General features: G+C 42.6%; 1 protein-coding gene across 4 annotated transcripts in view; it reads left to right on the top strand.

Moving 5' to 3' along the window:
• SMTN (smoothelin) overlaps positions 1-17,836 on the top strand; it is a 777,537-nt gene that overhangs the window by 521,948 nt on the left and 237,753 nt on the right. The gene's annotated exons all lie outside the window — the stretch shown is intronic.

Raw genomic sequence — 17,836 nt, 5'->3', positions numbered from 1 at the left:
AGCATCCTCAATAGGGAGGCACAATCACCGCTGGGACCAAGAAGTTGAGTAGAAGATGGTCTGTTGGATTATGTGCTACTATTGGCAGAGTTAACTGAGTCTTCAAAAATGGTATCCCAGTGGTTTTGTTGACTCTAAGTATAGAGGGTAAATCAGGGTTGGCAGAACAGGAGGACTGCCAGTCTACGGTGGTCTTCGTGCTTAACTACATAATAAAGAAGGCCAACAGCGTTGTCACTTTTAAAGATCTGTTTGCAACCCAGTATGAATCGGCTTCAGATCTAAGTCCTTTTCTCCTGTTTGCCAATATTTTGCTTAATAAATTATCCAATCTTTCAGCACTTTTTGTCCCTGCATGGAAATAGAATACAGCTTTAACATGGCATGTTTTGCAGGAATTGTTGGACTCTAATAACAGTAATGTAAGAACTGGTATAAGAAATATAAATATTATCAGAGAATCCTTTTGTAGAGATATTTCTCGAGAGCAAACTGAAGCAACTCTTTACTCCAATCAGTGGACCTTTTAACTAGAAAAGAGTTGGTCGCCCAGCTAAACCAAGGTCCATTGAAAATACAGTCACACCTACAAATGATTTTACCGAATTCTGCCACACCTAATACATATCCAGGATTCCAGATCACGTAACACAAAGAGGCAACCACAGTGCATTTTGTTTTTATGTTTGCTTTTAACAGGTTGAATCAAATTTAAATCCTCAAGAAAGAAATCTATCAACAAGAGGGACCATTATGTCGAGGCATGACATAGACACTCTGCCCGTTGCTCCTTTTATTACAACCCAGATTAAACTCCATCCTTTGCTTTCTAAAATGAACAGAAAGAAAAAAGCATGCAGCAAAACAGTCTCTGTTCCTATTATTCAAGCAAAGAATCACATGGATGAGAAGTAATCTCTTGCCTGTGTTTCTTTATATGACCTTATATTGCAATAGAACTCTCAGTGTTGTGTAAGGACTAACAAACAATTAGCAAGTGTGATTATTTCCCTCTAAGACCAAAAACAGAAATGCAATTGACCATCTAAATTGAACTATGCCACATAGTGTTCCATTCAATAATCATATTGTCTTTGTGATTTATAATGATATAGGTTCTGTTTCCCTTTTATTATGACTTAAATGGGAAGGAGATCATGATCTTTACTCCAAATCTGTGTATGTAAGTGAAGGTGCCATTTCTTAGACAGAGCTTGCCCATGAAACCATAAATCAACCACGAATAGTAAAAATAAGCAGTAATTGCCCCCAGCCAGATTGTACTGATGTTAGAGCTATTATGAACTAATTCACCATTAGAGTCTGCCAATCATAGACCAAGAATATAGAGCACCTATACTTAGTATAGTAATACCAAATGACAAGTACTATACATATTTACCGTTTTCATCAGGCCCTCAGACATCCAACCCCACATCTGCACCGCAATTGGTCTCCTTTAGGTATTGCCTCTTACTCCTACATTAGATAAGGGGGGATATAGTCAGCTAGATTATTTCATAGAATCTACATTAGTTTGCTCATTGGTGTCAGAATATCAACACCAGCAAACTTTGGAGGGGTGAATGGTATTGTCATTGCACGAAACATGGCTAAATGCCCCCCCTCCCCCAATCCAAACAATACTATGGCCCTCATTCTGACTTTGGCGGTCGGCGGAGAGGCGGCGGTCGGACCGCGAACAGACCGGCGGTATTAAAAATGGCATTCTGACCGCGGCGGTCACCGCCGCGACCGACCGCCACTTCCCCACTCCGACAGCCACGGCGGTCATGACCGACGGGCTGGAGTCTGCGCACTCCGGTCCGGCGGTCGACCCAAGACCGCCAACGGTATCATGACCCTGCTTACCGCCGCGGTTTCTGGCGTTCGGGAACCGCCATGCGAACCATGGCGGTAGGCACTATCGGGGCCAGGGAATTCCTTCCCTGGCACTGATAGGGGTCTCCCCCACCCCCCACTGCCCCCCCGAGTCCTCCCCCCACACCCTCCACCCCCCTGCCACCCCCCAGAGGTGGTACGAACCCCCTCCCCACCCCCACCCCGACATGCACATACACGCACCCCGACATGCACACACCCCCAACATGCACATATACACACCCCCTACACACACACATACACAACGGGGACACATACCCGCACACATACATGCCGACATGCGCACCCGCCGAACTACACACATTGCCCATAGGCACAGCAGCACTCCCCGCCCGCATGCACGCACTCACACACCCCCTCTACACACTCACACGCACACCCCCATGCACGCACACATCACACAACACCCCCCCACCCCCTCCCCTCACGGACGATCAACTTACCTTGTGCGTTGGTCCTCCGGGAGGCGACGGGAGCCATAGGGACGTGACCGCCAACAGAAGACCGCCAACAGAAGACCGCCACACAGAAATGTGGGTCGTAATTCTGGGGGCGGTGTTCTGCTGGCGTGGCGGTGGAGGTTGACCAGTCTCCACTTTCCCGCCGACCGCCAGTGTGGCTGCTGGCGGTATTCCGGCGGAACGCTCCCAGCGGTCGGAATACGCGCAGCGGCATACCGCCGCGGTCGGCGGTCTTTACCGCGCGGTAACTCGGCGGTCTTGCGAAAAGACCGCCAAGGTCAGAATGAGGGCCTATGTGTGTAAACAAATTACATTTTATCATTTCTACCTCACCTGATTGCCCTCAGGTGAGGTAGTATTTTTAATTAATGTGACCTTGGAACTATTGAAATCTTAACCTTACTTAAGAACAAGAATAGAGTGGGAATACTACTTTCTTACCCTGGGGCAGACCTAGTTTTAGAAATAGTCTTTATAAGCATCTATTTACCACCTGCCTATTCCTAAAATGAAAATTATAAAATGATTGATTGCTTTGACAAAGCTGTTTTGGCAGCTTCGCTAATAGTGGAAGGGTTTGGAAGGCAAGACACAGGGCATGCCTGACACAGTGGACTATCAGTGTATGACAGAGATTTATGGTATTATTTTCCTAAAACAGCATGCTATCAGCTAAGTCTTGCATACATGGATGCATCATGTTAGGTCGTTATGTGAGTGCAGACTATGACCTGTAAATGGTCGATCTATGGATGATGCACTGGCAAGTCAAATTTTTAGTTGTGGCCGAAATACAGTCCATATGGATTATTTTGTGGTCAATATAGAACACTTTGGTTGCTGCAGAAAGGTCAATATTTTAACAGTAGAGGGAAGTGGTCCCTTACTCATGTCATTCAGCCCCTACGTTTTTAGGAAAAGTGGGTGAATTTATCAATCTTGCAAAGCCACATCAAACTACAGTTAAAGACAAACTGGAAATATTAGCTAGAATTCCTTCAGTTGCAAATGTAGTTGACATGGGGCCTTCAGGAAATAGAGACCAGTGTGCACAGTATCGATTGTAATTAAAATCCATGTTTACAAGAGTATCTGGGGAAGGAAAATCTAATAACATTAAACTTTATGTTTTGTGGTTTGGTAGAGAATGTGCTAGAAGATAGAAATGCCTCCAAAGGGATCTACGGCTTAGTGGTCCACCAAGAAAAGAATCAGTGAAGATTTATTTCACATTGATGATAATTGGTTAACTGGATCGTGGAGGACTGAACAGAAAACATAATGTCATTAAAGAATAGAAGGGCTCCTGCCCTGGATGGAGTACCAGGTGCGGAGGTTAACAGAAAATGTAGCTAGTAATGCCTTGACATTGATGGCAGGTTTAAGGTGATTCAGTACTCTGTACTGCTGGTTATCCATTGCAATGGGTGCCCGTTAATTCCTACTGCTTTGTATGGCTTCCCTGCAACTATCATGGGCTTAACTGTTCATTTTTACATACTGGAGGGAACATTGCTAAAGAGAACATTTTGACTACATCAGTGTACTGTGACCAAGGTACTTGAGGTAGATTTGGATCGTCGGTCATTAAATGTTACTACCAAGGTAAAGCCATTATTTTTCTTTCAAAAATGTTATAAGATGGTTCAGCTGTCAGTCACAGGTGCTCGCGTTAGATTATTGTGGTAATGGTCTAGCTTGTACTAAAAAAAAATATAGCTACTGAATCTTGCATTAAGGTATGAAATTTGTGGTAGACAGGTTCCATATTTTTGGTTCATGGGATAAAAAGGACTGAATTAAAGGAAAACACATTCCTGTAATCTACTATAAATGCTATCAATTATGCCTGGGGGAAGAATTTCCTCACACAGTAGATGAGATTGAAAAATATGTTGACTGTTATTATTTGTCCAGAATCTTGACCATAGGCGCACCTTGCACTACTTTAACTTGGACTTCCAGAATTAACCTTTCAGAACAATCTCAATGACCAGAATGTAAATATAGATTAAAGCAATTATGAAATTCCAGGAGGCAAATAAATGTTCCATGTTCTTATCATTTCTTAAATATTTGTAAATCTGAAAATCGTGTCTATATCCATTGTTCCATGCTAAATATATTTGCCCGATTGAAGCTTCTATAAATTTTCTTTTTGCCTAAGAAAATGTTTGAGTAACCTTGGATTCAGCAAGTTTTTAAAGAACGCTGTTAAAAGTGAACAATTTTAAGATAATGTATGGATGTGAAATGAAATTTCTGTATCCATATATTTTTAACGTTTGTATGAACTATAAAGCATGGAGTTTAAAAAAATATTGTTTGCAGAAATACACCCCAAAATGACCTATATTGCTATGTTTTTGGGATATAAAAAAAAAGTGTTCTCCTTGTAAACAAATTTGTGGTGAACTAACTGAATACAAAGACACTCCATTAGAGTAGAGGCAATTGGTAAACAAATGCATATTATGTCTTTGTAGGGAGTGACTTTAGGTACTGCCCTAAATTTGAGCAGGACATAAAGGATGCACTGTAGGCTCTCAGTCTGCCTCTGTTAAAAAATAGTGTATGACAAAGGCTAGGAGCTGGAAAGATAAAGCACAGAATTAATTTTAGAGTAGGTAGGCACATTATTGAGTGAACTTGATCTGGAGGAATTATTCCATGATCCTCACCTTTTGAAAAAAAGGGTTATAGGAAAACTGTTTAAAGAGTAGGAGCAAAAAGGATAGTTTCTAGATAGATGTGGTTTGGCTCTGCCCTTTACACTAATATTGCAGCACTTGGAAAGATTCCCTATTATAGTGCCCTTCCTCGAACACAAGAGGCATGTAGAAAATACAGAGGAATATACCCTTACTTACGTGCTTTAGTGGTTTGGTTGAATGTACCAAGAGTAAGCATAGTTTCCAGACTGGAACCTGCTCACAAATGCATTTTGAAGTACGTGAAGTAGAACAAGTTTAGTACAATTTTACCTAACCTTTCATATATTTGTGAATTGGTCCTAAAAATCGGAATAAAAGGCTAACATTCAAGAAATATTCAAATATTGTTTGTACAAATAGGAGAGACTGTCCCCTATTTCCACTTTTACTAGTAGGGTGTTGGATGTTTTGCAAGATGCTTCAAAAAGATATGTGCATAATTTTCCTGTAGTACCAATTTCTGTACACATAAATGCTTTTGTGAATCAATTATCCAAAGTGGTAGAAACCATCCATACTCTATTTTATTTGAGGGACCCTAGACATAAGATTTAAGTCCTCTTCGCAGCAACTAAGTGTTTTACCAACAGTAGAGTAGATTTGGAGCAGTATTAGGTTAAGTATACGTTTATAGTTCTCAGAGGCAACTAAAATAAATTAACATTAAATGTAATAATAATACTGGTTATTGATGTTAAACAATTCTACATATACTAAAGTGATTATTATTTCTGTAAGTCATTGCTGTGGGATCTTTTATGTCAAGTGGTTAGTTGGTATGGTTTTAAAACCAACATAAATTATTTTTTATAAAAACGTTGTATAAAGTTTACAGCTATACATACAATAGAATACTCTGTGCAAGCAGGTTATGTATATATTTATAAAGAAATATTGCAAAAGGAGGGGTATATTTGAGGATGCTGTGAAAAGAGGTGAGGTGTGGGCTTGTCTAGGGTGGGGCTTAAGACTCGGCTGTTTAATACAGGGATCTTGAAAATGGAACCTTTAAAACAAATCATATATATATATATATATATATATATATATATATATATATATATATATATATATATATATATATATACATATGTGTGTGTGTTTTTTTTCCTGCATAATATGGTTCTGTTTGTGGGAGAGTTCTGAGCCTTGCAGGGAAAGGCCTCGGCATGCAGGAACGGGCACCCGCTGAACATGTTCTTTCTCTCCTACTCCTCACGGAAGAAGAAAACGCTGTACACCCAAGTCCAGTGCAAGATCGTAGCGTCTTATTCACAATTAATAGTGAATGGTAGGCTGCCACGGACCTATGTGTTTTGGCTCTAGCAAAACGAGCCTTGTTGACAGATGATCGTCACAGTCCTCATCCACTTTTTGAAGAAAGTGATTACGTGCAAAACAACATAAATGAAAGACTCATTCACAATCAGTCATTCTTTGCAATCTGCATATGAATTTATGCACAACCATCTGAATCTCGCCGTACCATATACACAAGGGAAGTGGAGGGTGAGAGTGCGCCCAATAGTAAAGAACTACTTGTCCTGCTTACGCATATTACTGTGTAAAGTGGTCCTAAGGACCGATTGAAATGTCTTTCAACTTCACAATTTTGGTTGACTAAGGATGACCCAGAGCATCTGGAATAACGGTGGGAATGATCTCCTTGTCGCCAAATGGGATATCGCTTGTCACTGGAGATCTAATGTTGCCCCATTGCTAATGGAGTGGGGAAAAAGGGATGGATATTTGTGTCCAGCAGAAGAGGGAACATAAATGAGCAGAGGGTGTCCACAAAAGCATAATAAAATCTGGGAACCTTGGAATACCTATTCTGATGGTTCCTTAGTTATATGAAATGGCTATGAAAACATAATAAAACTTACAGTGATATGACTTGTGCTGAAAATGTTTTGAATTTATATTGTGTGTCCACATATGAAAACGTTTTCATGTTCTGTTTTTTGTCTTTTTGCGCGTAAGAGAAAATAAAAAAGAGCTATTAAAAAAGCTGTTCCTTATGATATCATCAATGAAGTTAAGTGTGATGCCACACCCAACGGAACAGGGAGTTGTGAGTTATGGTTTGCTCGGCGAACCATAACTAATGGTGAATTTCAATGCTTATATTCATTTGAGTCTGAACCATAACTCACTTTTTAAGTGTTTTTTCCTCTGTGTGTCCGTGCGCGCACACACATATACAAAAATGTATGTATGAAAAACCAAAACAAGTTTAGGCGGCAAGCGGTGCTCCTTTATATGGAACACCCTGCAACATCAGTAACACTCTGAATCTGTTCACCTCAAATCTTTTTTTTTCTTCTTCTAGCAAAGCTTTAAGCATAGAGTTAGCACAGTGCTATCCACCCCGAGCTAGAAAGGGACAAAGCCTTTTGCTGTTTGTACAACATCTTTAAGCATAGGATTAGCACAGTGGCATTCACACCAAGCTGAAAAATGTGAAAAATTACAAAAGCCAAATACACTTTTATATTTATCTGTATACCGTATTTATCGGCGTATAACACGCACCTCATTTTAAGAGGAAATTTCAGAAAAAAAAACCCTTAACATTATATCGGCGTATAACACGCACACATCATTTGCCCCCTATTTTCAGGGAGAAAAAGTGCGTGTTATACGCCGATAAATACGGTATATATACATATGAGAGAGAGAGTGAGAGAGAGCGAGAGAGAGATTTTCACATTTTTAACTTAATATATAAGAGCCAGTTATAGCAAGTGACCCAAGTCCCCCTACCAGCAGCGTTACGGGGAGCGTGTTGGCATCCATAGGTGTTCGCCGTTACGAGCGTAAAGGGAAAAAACATATTAGACATATTGTAAGGTGGCTCATTGTCTCTTCACTTGTGAGAAATGAGATAATTGGCACAACGTTGAGCACCTCCCTGCATCCTTTCCACTAATCTCTCAATGCAGCTTGCATGTTTGAGGGTTTCACTGCCAGTGAGAGATCTGTTTACAGCAGGGGTCTCCAACCTTTTAAGTAATAAAAACGACATCTTTTCAACGGAAATCCTCCGAGCTACTAATACTATTACCATTGACTACATCAGACAGGAATAGGTTAATGGTCAGCATATGCAAGATTAGCAGCAATGACCATCTCAGTGCAGGGTTGCCAGTAGTAACACAAAAATGTTTTTGTCAATTTGAGATGCCCCTACCTGGGTAATTTATGATAGCAATAGCTGCAATGCCAGTGACACCAAGGTACTATTAATAATTATTCTCCAGTGTTGTATATCAGTCAAATGTTAGATTTAAATATATTTTGGAAATTATGAGTTCTTAAAATACACACATTTTTATCTCAAAAAAGCATTTTTCTGTTTTTATATACATACATATAAATTCAACCAAACAAAAACCTCTAATGTAATAGGCAGGGTTGCACACAGGAGAGCTACTCACAGGTAGCAGGAGAGATACCAGTAGCTAACGAGCTACTCATTGCAGTAGCTAGGTTAGAAGTCTAGCCATCCTGAGCCTCACCGAAAGATGCGGACACATGTAAAGCTGTTCAGATATTCAGTATAAAAGCCATCTTAGCAAAGAGTCCAAAACACTCAAAATATACACGCAGGGGATGTGAGATGGAGTTTATAGCTAAAAAATCAGTGAACTCCCATAGTAAAACGTGTCTCTATGCTCTGGAATATGCTACAGGTTTTTATTTTAACACAGTGGTGTTCTATTTATAACGTTCTGTTTTCCTTCCACCTGCTCTGTTTTAATATATGTGTGAAAATAGACACTGGGAGTTCTTGACAACAATTCTCAACATCGCTGCGCAAGATAGAAATAGCTTTCATCTGCAAACAAAGCCCCGTGTAGGATTACTAGGAGGCTAACAGCCGCTGAGTGCATGGGGACAAATGCCGAGTGGCTTTCCCAGCGCAGCGGTGCCAGCCTATTGGCGGGCGACGCCGACACGAGGATATAAATAAGGGCCTTGCAACAAAATACGAACTCGTCAGCTGCCTCTCTGTTCTTCCATACACTAAACTGCTCTATCAGTGCCCGTCAGCCCGGGAATTACAAATTGAGGAGCCACAATTCAGCAATGCCTGGGGTCAACTTCCAGGGACTGCGAAATAAGAACATGGGGTCACTGAGTATGGTGGAAGCAGCATTTGAAGAGTCATTGCGCCAGGCAGTCAAAGAGATCTACGTAGACTTGCAGGTCTTCCGAAAGGTGATGAACCAGCAGGTGGATAACGTTATCCAGCAGCTAGAGCCGACGGCCAAAGCAATAAATGACCTGAAGGAAGAGAACCTGAGGCTGCGGGTAGAGCAGGAGCGACTTGGGCGGCGGGTGGATATGCTGACGCATCTCTTAGGGTCACAGGAGAGCAGCCCTGTGGCTCACCCGCCAGCATTTGCCAGCACCAGAAGGTCATCCTCCTTGACCTTGTCAAGGACTTCCAGCTTTGTAAGTTCCTTTGCTGCTGACATTAGACATAAGTTGTATACATAGTATTATAGTGAGATTAATTTTGAATATGACGCCCCAGAACGCCACATCCTTCGGAAGTTTTGTCAAAGAAACTTCTTCCCCTCTTGTTATTTAAGTCTTTCACATGTTGCAGATTTGGAAAGGGGTTCGTTTCAAAGGAATGGTTAGTGTACAGGTCTTTATATCCCAAATGACTCTGCAGAACCGATTGATTGCGCTACGTTTTTCAGTTTTCATTTGACTACTAGAATTCATAATTGATACTCTTACTTTTGGGACTTCAACCCTAACCATCGGTGTTTTTTAATTGTCTGATTCTCCATTATTACTTTTAGGGTGCATAGGTTATCTTTTGCTGAAGGGAAATCTCTTGCAGATGTTTGGCTTGGTTTAACACCTTTCCAGCATACTGATATTGATTCCTTGTCTGTAATACATAGCGCTTTCTCTTAAACACTACAAACACAGGGGGGATAGTCACAAAGCCTTTTTTATCCCATGTCTGCTAAATTTATGTTCAGAACATGAGTTGAAATACGCCTTCCAGAGGCACACATATACACCAAAGACAATCACTCAATTCACAGTCCTTGGAATGTTGTAGTCGGTGCTTAATTTGTGAAAAAAAGAGTGGTGGTGACCGAAGCTCTGCCCAGGAGGCGGTGGTCAGTGCGATTACGTGTCAGAACACTGAATACCAAGGCTGGTACTCTTTAATCCACTACTAGACGCTCTCTGTCTCCTTTTTCTCACTCTGGCAGGTCCCTGCGTTCTCCTTTTGTGATGAGTTTGCACTCGTTTTCTTCCTCTGTCTTTCCTATCTGTGTTTTTTCCCTCTCTTGCACTCTGTAAGCATCTGATGTGGGAAATAAGTGCTGGTCCCCAAAAATAAGTGTTGGTGGCCCCCACCGGCAACCACAGGATCAAACTAAGCACTGATACTCTGGCTAACTAAATGTAAAAAGGGCAGACTGGACTGAACTGGTTCTGGAAAACACCATCAGCCTAGAAAGAACAGTTCACCCACAGAGCTGGACTCTCACAAGAGCAAATTCACACCTACACAGATTATGCAACTTTGAGGGAGCCATGATTTGCAACATCAATTGTAAACAGATGAAACACAGATTATTGTGGATTTGTGACAATTCATAGAACGTGATGCTTAACTAAGCAGCAGAAGTAATGCAGGCTCCGACGCAACTCATCATGTTGGGCCAGATGTATGAAAATATTTTGCACTCGCAAACGTTGCGAATCGCAAAATTCAGCCGTTTGCGAGTGCAAAAAAGTGGTCTGCTATGCATGAAAGGCATTCGCAGACCACAAAAAAGAAATTGCAAAAATTGCGATTTCTTGCGTTGCAACCTGGTTTTGCGAGTCGCAATTTGCGATTCATAAAATCCACATCGCAAGGAGGTGCTGCAAAAAATCACAAATTGCGAGTTTTCGCTGAATGGCATTTTGCACATGCAAAATACCATGAAAAGAAACTAGGTGGTAGCCTGGTGCAAAATTTTAAAATGCATTTAAAATGCATTTTTAAATTGAACATGTAAAACACACATGCCCTTTTGGCATGTGTGCACCTTACATGTCCCCCAAAACATTTTTGGGGTGCAGCAGAGGGGGCTTAAGGCCCCCAGCACCCTGGGCTTTTGCATTTCCAAAACTGCGATTTCTGGTTCAGACATCGCAATTTTGGAAATGCAAACAATTTGCAGATACGGGCCAACAGGCCCATAGCTGCGAATGGGGCCGGTATCGCAATTTGCAATTCGGTAATAGCATTTGCGATTTTTAAGAAACCGCTATTACCGAATCGCAAATGTGATACATGGCACTTTGCGAGTCGGAAATAGTGATTTCTTAAAAATCGCTATTTCCGACTCGCAATGGGCCGTGATGATACATCTGGCCCTTGCTTCTGAATCGCAAGTAACGACTGTGATTTTCTCACGGAGACTTCATTTAAGCAGCTCTTTTAAATTAATGCGTTGTAATTGATACAATATCGCTTGAGTTTGATTAAAATTATGGTAACTTATAGATTTGTGAAAAATGTTCAACATATGAGTTTCCCCTGGTAAGCAAATCGAGCGTTTGCATCAGCTTATCGCAGCACCCAGAATATGATTGAATTTGGTTTACAATACAGAATTTAGTTGAAGGTAACAGGCTATGTATGATTTCTGAATGGGTGCACGTTATCAGCCAGAGTACAGACATATTTTCTACGGCAGTTGCTTCATTCAGCCAGCGGCTCCTGCCCGGTTGCTTTGGCTTACTTAAAAGCAATATTAGTTAGCCTGAAACTGTCTATTGTAAAATTGGTAAAATAGCAGGGGGTCTGCAACCCTTTTCCTTCATAAAAGCTACTTACATTGATTGACAATTATTCAGAGCCACTAATCTTATTAGTGTTGTAGTGTGTGGCCACCCTATGGAGAATTACCAGCAGTGCATCAGGCAAGGTTGCCACTAGTCACATAAAAAGGATTTCATAATTTGGAATGCCTTTACATAGGTAATACATAACAGATACAGCTGCAATACCCACAGCTCCAAGGTAATAATATTGGTAATAATTCTTCCCAATGCCACATGATTTATCACTCAGATATCAACTTTAATTTTTTTATTTTGGAAATTCAACCATTTTTATAAGTCATCAACTTATATTTACTTAAAATACACACCTTTTCATCTTGAATACACGCCTTTCGATTTTGGTAAACATGTATTAATTCAGCCGTGCAGAGGCTTCCAATTTAATAGGCCGCGATGCTCACAGGAGAGGTGTTTATAGGCCGCTGGAGAGCTACTCGTTGGCGAAGCTTGTACTATAGTGTTGGGTAACCTGGGTAATGGTTTCGAGATCCTGCTCACTGTAATATATTCTAATGTATGTTTGAATAAACAATGCCCGGTGCCACAAGTGCTTTCTCATGGGCGTTCTGTTTTTAGCTGTCATTTCATATGTATTTTGCATGTATTTGTTTGTTTTTTCTCTTTAGTAATCTGAGGGTCAGATTGTGAATTAGGCATGTTGGGATGACTTAAAAGACATTATGTTATTGTGAAGTGTGTAACTGTGGCACTTAAAGTAAATGGAAAACATACAGGGTTTTAGAGTAATTTATTGACTCCACCTTAGGACACACCAGGGGTTTATTGTATTCTTAATTCTATCCACTTGTGTGATTTGGTGTTTCTCTGGGATCTCCAACGGTATGAGAGTCAAGTAGAGAACGGTTGTCTTCAGGCATCTCAGCCCTCAGACAACTGGAGGAATGTTGTGCTTAGGTACACTAGGTTCCTTTGTATAGTGATAGTGCAGAAATCATATAGCCTGTGCTGCCCACCACCGTTCTCCCCAAAAGAAAGCCATTGGATTGAGAGGAACCTGTAAGGACTGGTTCCGTAATGGTCGAACCCTGGAACATAGTACTCCCTTTTGGCATGTTAGGTAGAAACGTTTGCAGCCGTATGTGTGATGACATTTTGCATATTTTGAAAACCTGCTCTTTCGAAATTAATAAGAGTTCTTCTCCGTTTTGATGGTCAACGTACCACTTTCCCACCACCATTCTGACATCCATCTCGAGCAGCTGTGAAATCTGCCTGGTGTGGGGCAGAAGAAACCACAAGTGCACCGATTGCAGAGCACTGGAAAAGAGAACTAGCAAGTGGTTGTGTGGTGATAGCTGTTCCCAAGATGAAGCAGCAGTGAAAGCAGACAGAGTGAGACCGCTCTGTCGCAAATAGATTCCTGAAAGATACATCCCTGGAAAAAGGCACCTGCAGTGTTCACTTTTTGTAAGTGTAACACTAGCTTATCTTACTTTTGAATCAGACACATAAACGAATGTTTAGATAAAATACCTATTCATGAGGAAACTGCAACTTTCACATGTGGTTATGGTCCCACTGATGAATTGAAACTCATTCAGCCTCACACGTGTCATGAACACCTTAGTAAATGAAATGGGTGCTTAGCATGGGGAGATATTATATCAGCCACTTTTATAGAAAGCTTCTCTCGTCTCCCAAGCTACTCTGCCTAAATCCTGGCTGGTGGCGGTGGTGGATTAAGTGCCCCGTTACCTCTGCAACTGAGCAAGGAGGATAGATTCATCCAGGACACTCTGGCCCCCACCATTTTGGGGCATGATGACTTTGGACTGAGGCCTCGTACTGTTTGCTGCACCAGGCAGTTGCCGACCTCTCTCTGCGGTGTTCCTGTTACAGAGGGCTTCTAACAATGTTGAGTTGACCTGAAGACAACAGAGCAGTTTGTTAGTGCAGGTCTCCCTGCATGTCTGGAACATACCCATGAAGCGGCGGATCCATCAGCACTCATTGGCCGAGGCCTCGGTGCGGGGCGAGTTGCAATTCCTTGTGGATCATCTGCCTGGGATGTTCTGTGACCTCGGCATGCACACTCGGGCTGCCTGATGTGTGGTGGTGGTGGTGGTGGTGCTGGTGGTGGTGATAGGTGAATGCGGGACTGTGACTGCCTCATTCTGCTTCCAGCTCTTCCTACTTTTATGAGCCTTCTGGAGCACCACTAGGCATGGTGTGTGGCACACAGATAAAGGCCCTTGCCTCACCTGCCACTGTGTATTGTGTGCTGCACCGTGGGTTCTCACTCAGGAGACTCCCTTTCTGGCCCTTTGCCATTAAAGCATACGCGTATGGAAGTTGGGGTTACCCCGGTCCCCGTGTCTTCCTGGAGCAAGAAAGGGTGTCCGTATCCCCCGACTGGGACAGTTGCTGCTGCACCCCTATGTACTACACTTGCAGGCCTGGGAGGAATTCACATCTAGTTGAATGCATGTGACACTGGCATACACCACTGGACAGAAGATAATCACTAAGGACATTCTTTGATGTACCTCTGAGTGGTGTCTCAAGTGGTGGAGGGTGGGGGCTCGACTGCTCATGCTGCCTTCACTCCATTCTATCTTACAGAGCAAGCAGGTCGACAACAGTGAGACACTCAGCCAGTCATGCCGAGGAGTCTCCCGTGTTTCACAGTGCACTGCCACATCTTCAATTCATTGACATGCTCCTAGTGATACCCAGACTACAGGCATATTGCGAGGGACATTCATCCTTACACAACAACACTGACAAGAGTTCAACAGGGCTGACGATGCCTGACAGCTGCCAAAGTACATGCTGCAATACTCTGGATCTTCCAGCATCTATAGCATTTTCACCACAGGTAGGGATCATCAGAACCCCACCCAGGACTAGATGACGATACATAAATACACCATCTGTTGGACTTATTCCCTTATGCACGGTCATCCCCAGTCTTTTTGCCTTCTGTCTCCTATTTTTTCTGACCTGTCGCTGTTGGCTCTAGGACTCTGAGCACTTTATCACTGCTGACCAGTGCTAAAGTGCAGGTGCTCTCCCATCTAAAGTTGGTATGATTGGGTTGTACCTAATTGGCATATTTAATTTACCTATAAGTCCCTTGTACAGTGGTATCTCTAGACCCAGGGCCTGTAAATTAAATACTACTAGTGGGCCTGCAGCGCTGCTTGTGCCACCCACTAAAGTAGACTTTCAAACCTGTCTCAGGCCTGCTAGCGTAGGGCCTGTGTGCGCAGTTTTCTGCCACAGGGACCTGGCATCTAAATTTATTTGCCAGGCCCAGAACTCCCCTTTTACTACATATGTCACCCCGAAGGTACGCCCTAGCTAGCCCTATAGGCAGGGTGACATGTATGTAGAAGGCAGGACATGTGCCAGGTTGCGCGGCCTGTCCTGGTAGTGACAAACAGCCTAACTTGGTGTCTCACTGCTGTGAGTGCTGCCTCTCATAGGATTGCACTAGAAATGTCCTGCCTTATGCGTAAGGGGTATTGTCTGATTTATGAGAGGTAGCGTAGGCATGTTTGGTATGGTTGTGATGGTAGTAATAAATGCTGCTTACTGGTGTAGGTATATTTTTATTACTATTACAGAAATGCCACTTCTATAAAGTGTGCATTTCTCTGTGCTTATGACTGGTATTTTGCAGCTTGACTCCAATCCACGTCTGGGCAGAGTGACAGTGATGATGATACATAAATACACTATCCTACCAACTAATCTGTACAGGGCCTTGAGGGACAGTCATCTCAACAGCCACCCCTACCACCTGGTATGGAGACTATTCTACAAGCAATTCAAGCAGTCTGCATTGCGTTGGAGAATAAGATCAGGGAGGTAGGGTCTGATATTATGCCCGTCCGTCCAGATCTTTGAAATGTGGTGGACAGAGTCTTTGAGGCCGAAGGGCAGATCTTAGAATTAGAGGATTCCGTCATGTCACTGAAGTCCATTGACTCTCGCCTCACTGCAGAACCCTGGGTTCCAGATGAAAGACCCAAAGCCGATGAGAACAGAGCACAAAGAGACAAATTGCGCTTCATCGGGTTCCCTGCGGGGATTGAGGAACGCAGTACTGAAACATGCCTAGAGGACTGGATCTCCACCTGGATGCCCGCGATACATTATCACCCTTTTTTGTTCTTGGAAGAGCCCTTAGGGCCCTGTGCAGCAGCCCCCACCTGGAGCTCCACCATACCTAATCATCACTACAATACTAAACTATAAAGAAAGGGACACATTTCTCAAAAGAGCTAGAACAAAAGGAGACCTGTACTTCCAGGGAAGCAGCATCCTTGTTTTCCCAGACTGTACCCCAGTGGTTCAGAAAATTATTTGAATCCATCAAACAGAAAATGTGTGCTATGAACTTGAAATACATGCTGAGGTTCCCATCCTGGCTAAAAGTAATGTTCAAACTGCAAATCATCTTCTTTGACTTACCTGCAGTGGCTTGGGTCTGAGTAGCAGGAAAAAAGGCCCTCAAATCTTGACTTCACACGGTAGAGGTTAATCACAGCCCCACTGCTGCCTCAGGCAGACTTAGGAGAAGACGGTGATCTTGTTGCAGGAAAGGGACTCCAACAATGACACCAGTCTCCTCAGACCCAGAGAAAGATCCGATGAGGTGTATCCCAAGTGCTTCTGACTCTCCCCCCACCTGCCCTCTTTGAACAGGCTGTTGCCAGCTGCCTCTAACCACATATTGTCTGTCTGACCTGTCTAATGTTTTTTGTCTTTATGCAAACTGCATTATATCCTTGTTAATGTACTTACCTATGGAGATGATTGGATAGGGCCCATACCAATCAGCAGCAGCTGTTGTTTGTTGTACATGGGAACTGGTAGGGTGACAGATGCTTCTGAGTTGGAAGTATGGGTTCAGGGTAATTTGTGTTCTTAGTTCGTTTAAAGGAGTTGTTGTTGATGCTGACCCATATTTACAGTGTTCTCACCACTCTATTTTCAAGGACTCCGCTACCTTAGTCATCAGCCCTCAGTTGACAGCCCAAAGGAAGCAGTCTTAGGGGATTCTTGAACTGTTGCAAATTAATACATTTTCTACCGATCCCACATGATCTCCTTTGGGGTATCATCATAAAATGTAAGTGGTCTAAATTACTGTTTAATCAAGCAATTGCAATGCAACAGGTCTCGAATTACGTCAAGTTAGAGCTATTAGCATTGTAAACTCCTAACCGGACTTTTCTTGCCACATTAAATGAAAAAAAAATCACAACGTGATCGCGCTGCAAAATAAAGAGAAAAAGTAGTCCAGAAATCATACGGAAAACATGGAGCTTCATATGTTTCCAGTAGTTTACCAGTGCTCTGGAGGAGGGCTAAACACCAGAAAAGACATGACGTATGCATGCCTTTCACAAATGAAAACAAGTGGATTTTAAAAGGCAAGCCCACGAACCGATTAAAGTTACTGATGTAACATGGGCGTGGTTAAAATCCCCGTAAAGAGAGATTAGAAGAGGGACGGAGCACTTTGCGCTCACCCTAAAAAAAGTGCTGTCCTCATATTTGCCAAACATCACTCCCTGCCCACTGTACTCCTTCTCCAGGAGACCCACATCTTGTGTTCTATGTGTCTGTTCTTGGCTAGGGTTGATTACCAGAAAGTATTCAATGCAGAGTATACAAAGGGGTCAAGAGGTATGGCGATCTTGATTCATAAGACACCCCCTCTAATGTTCACGCAAGTCACTTCTGATACGTAGGGCAGATACCTAGCAATAATGAGCCAGATAGAAGGGGAGCACTATATTTTTGTCAGTGCATTCGTCCCACCATAGCTGTCCATGTCCACCCTTCATGATCCTTACGATGTAGTGGCTCAGCTGCGACTAGGTATCTCACTCATAGTTGGCGAATTCA

Source organism: Pleurodeles waltl, chromosome 11, assembly GCF_031143425.1.
Source record: "Pleurodeles waltl isolate 20211129_DDA chromosome 11, aPleWal1.hap1.20221129, whole genome shotgun sequence".
Taxonomy (NCBI): domain Eukaryota; kingdom Metazoa; phylum Chordata; class Amphibia; order Caudata; family Salamandridae; genus Pleurodeles; species Pleurodeles waltl.
This window is presented reverse-complemented; position numbering and strand designations above follow the sequence as displayed.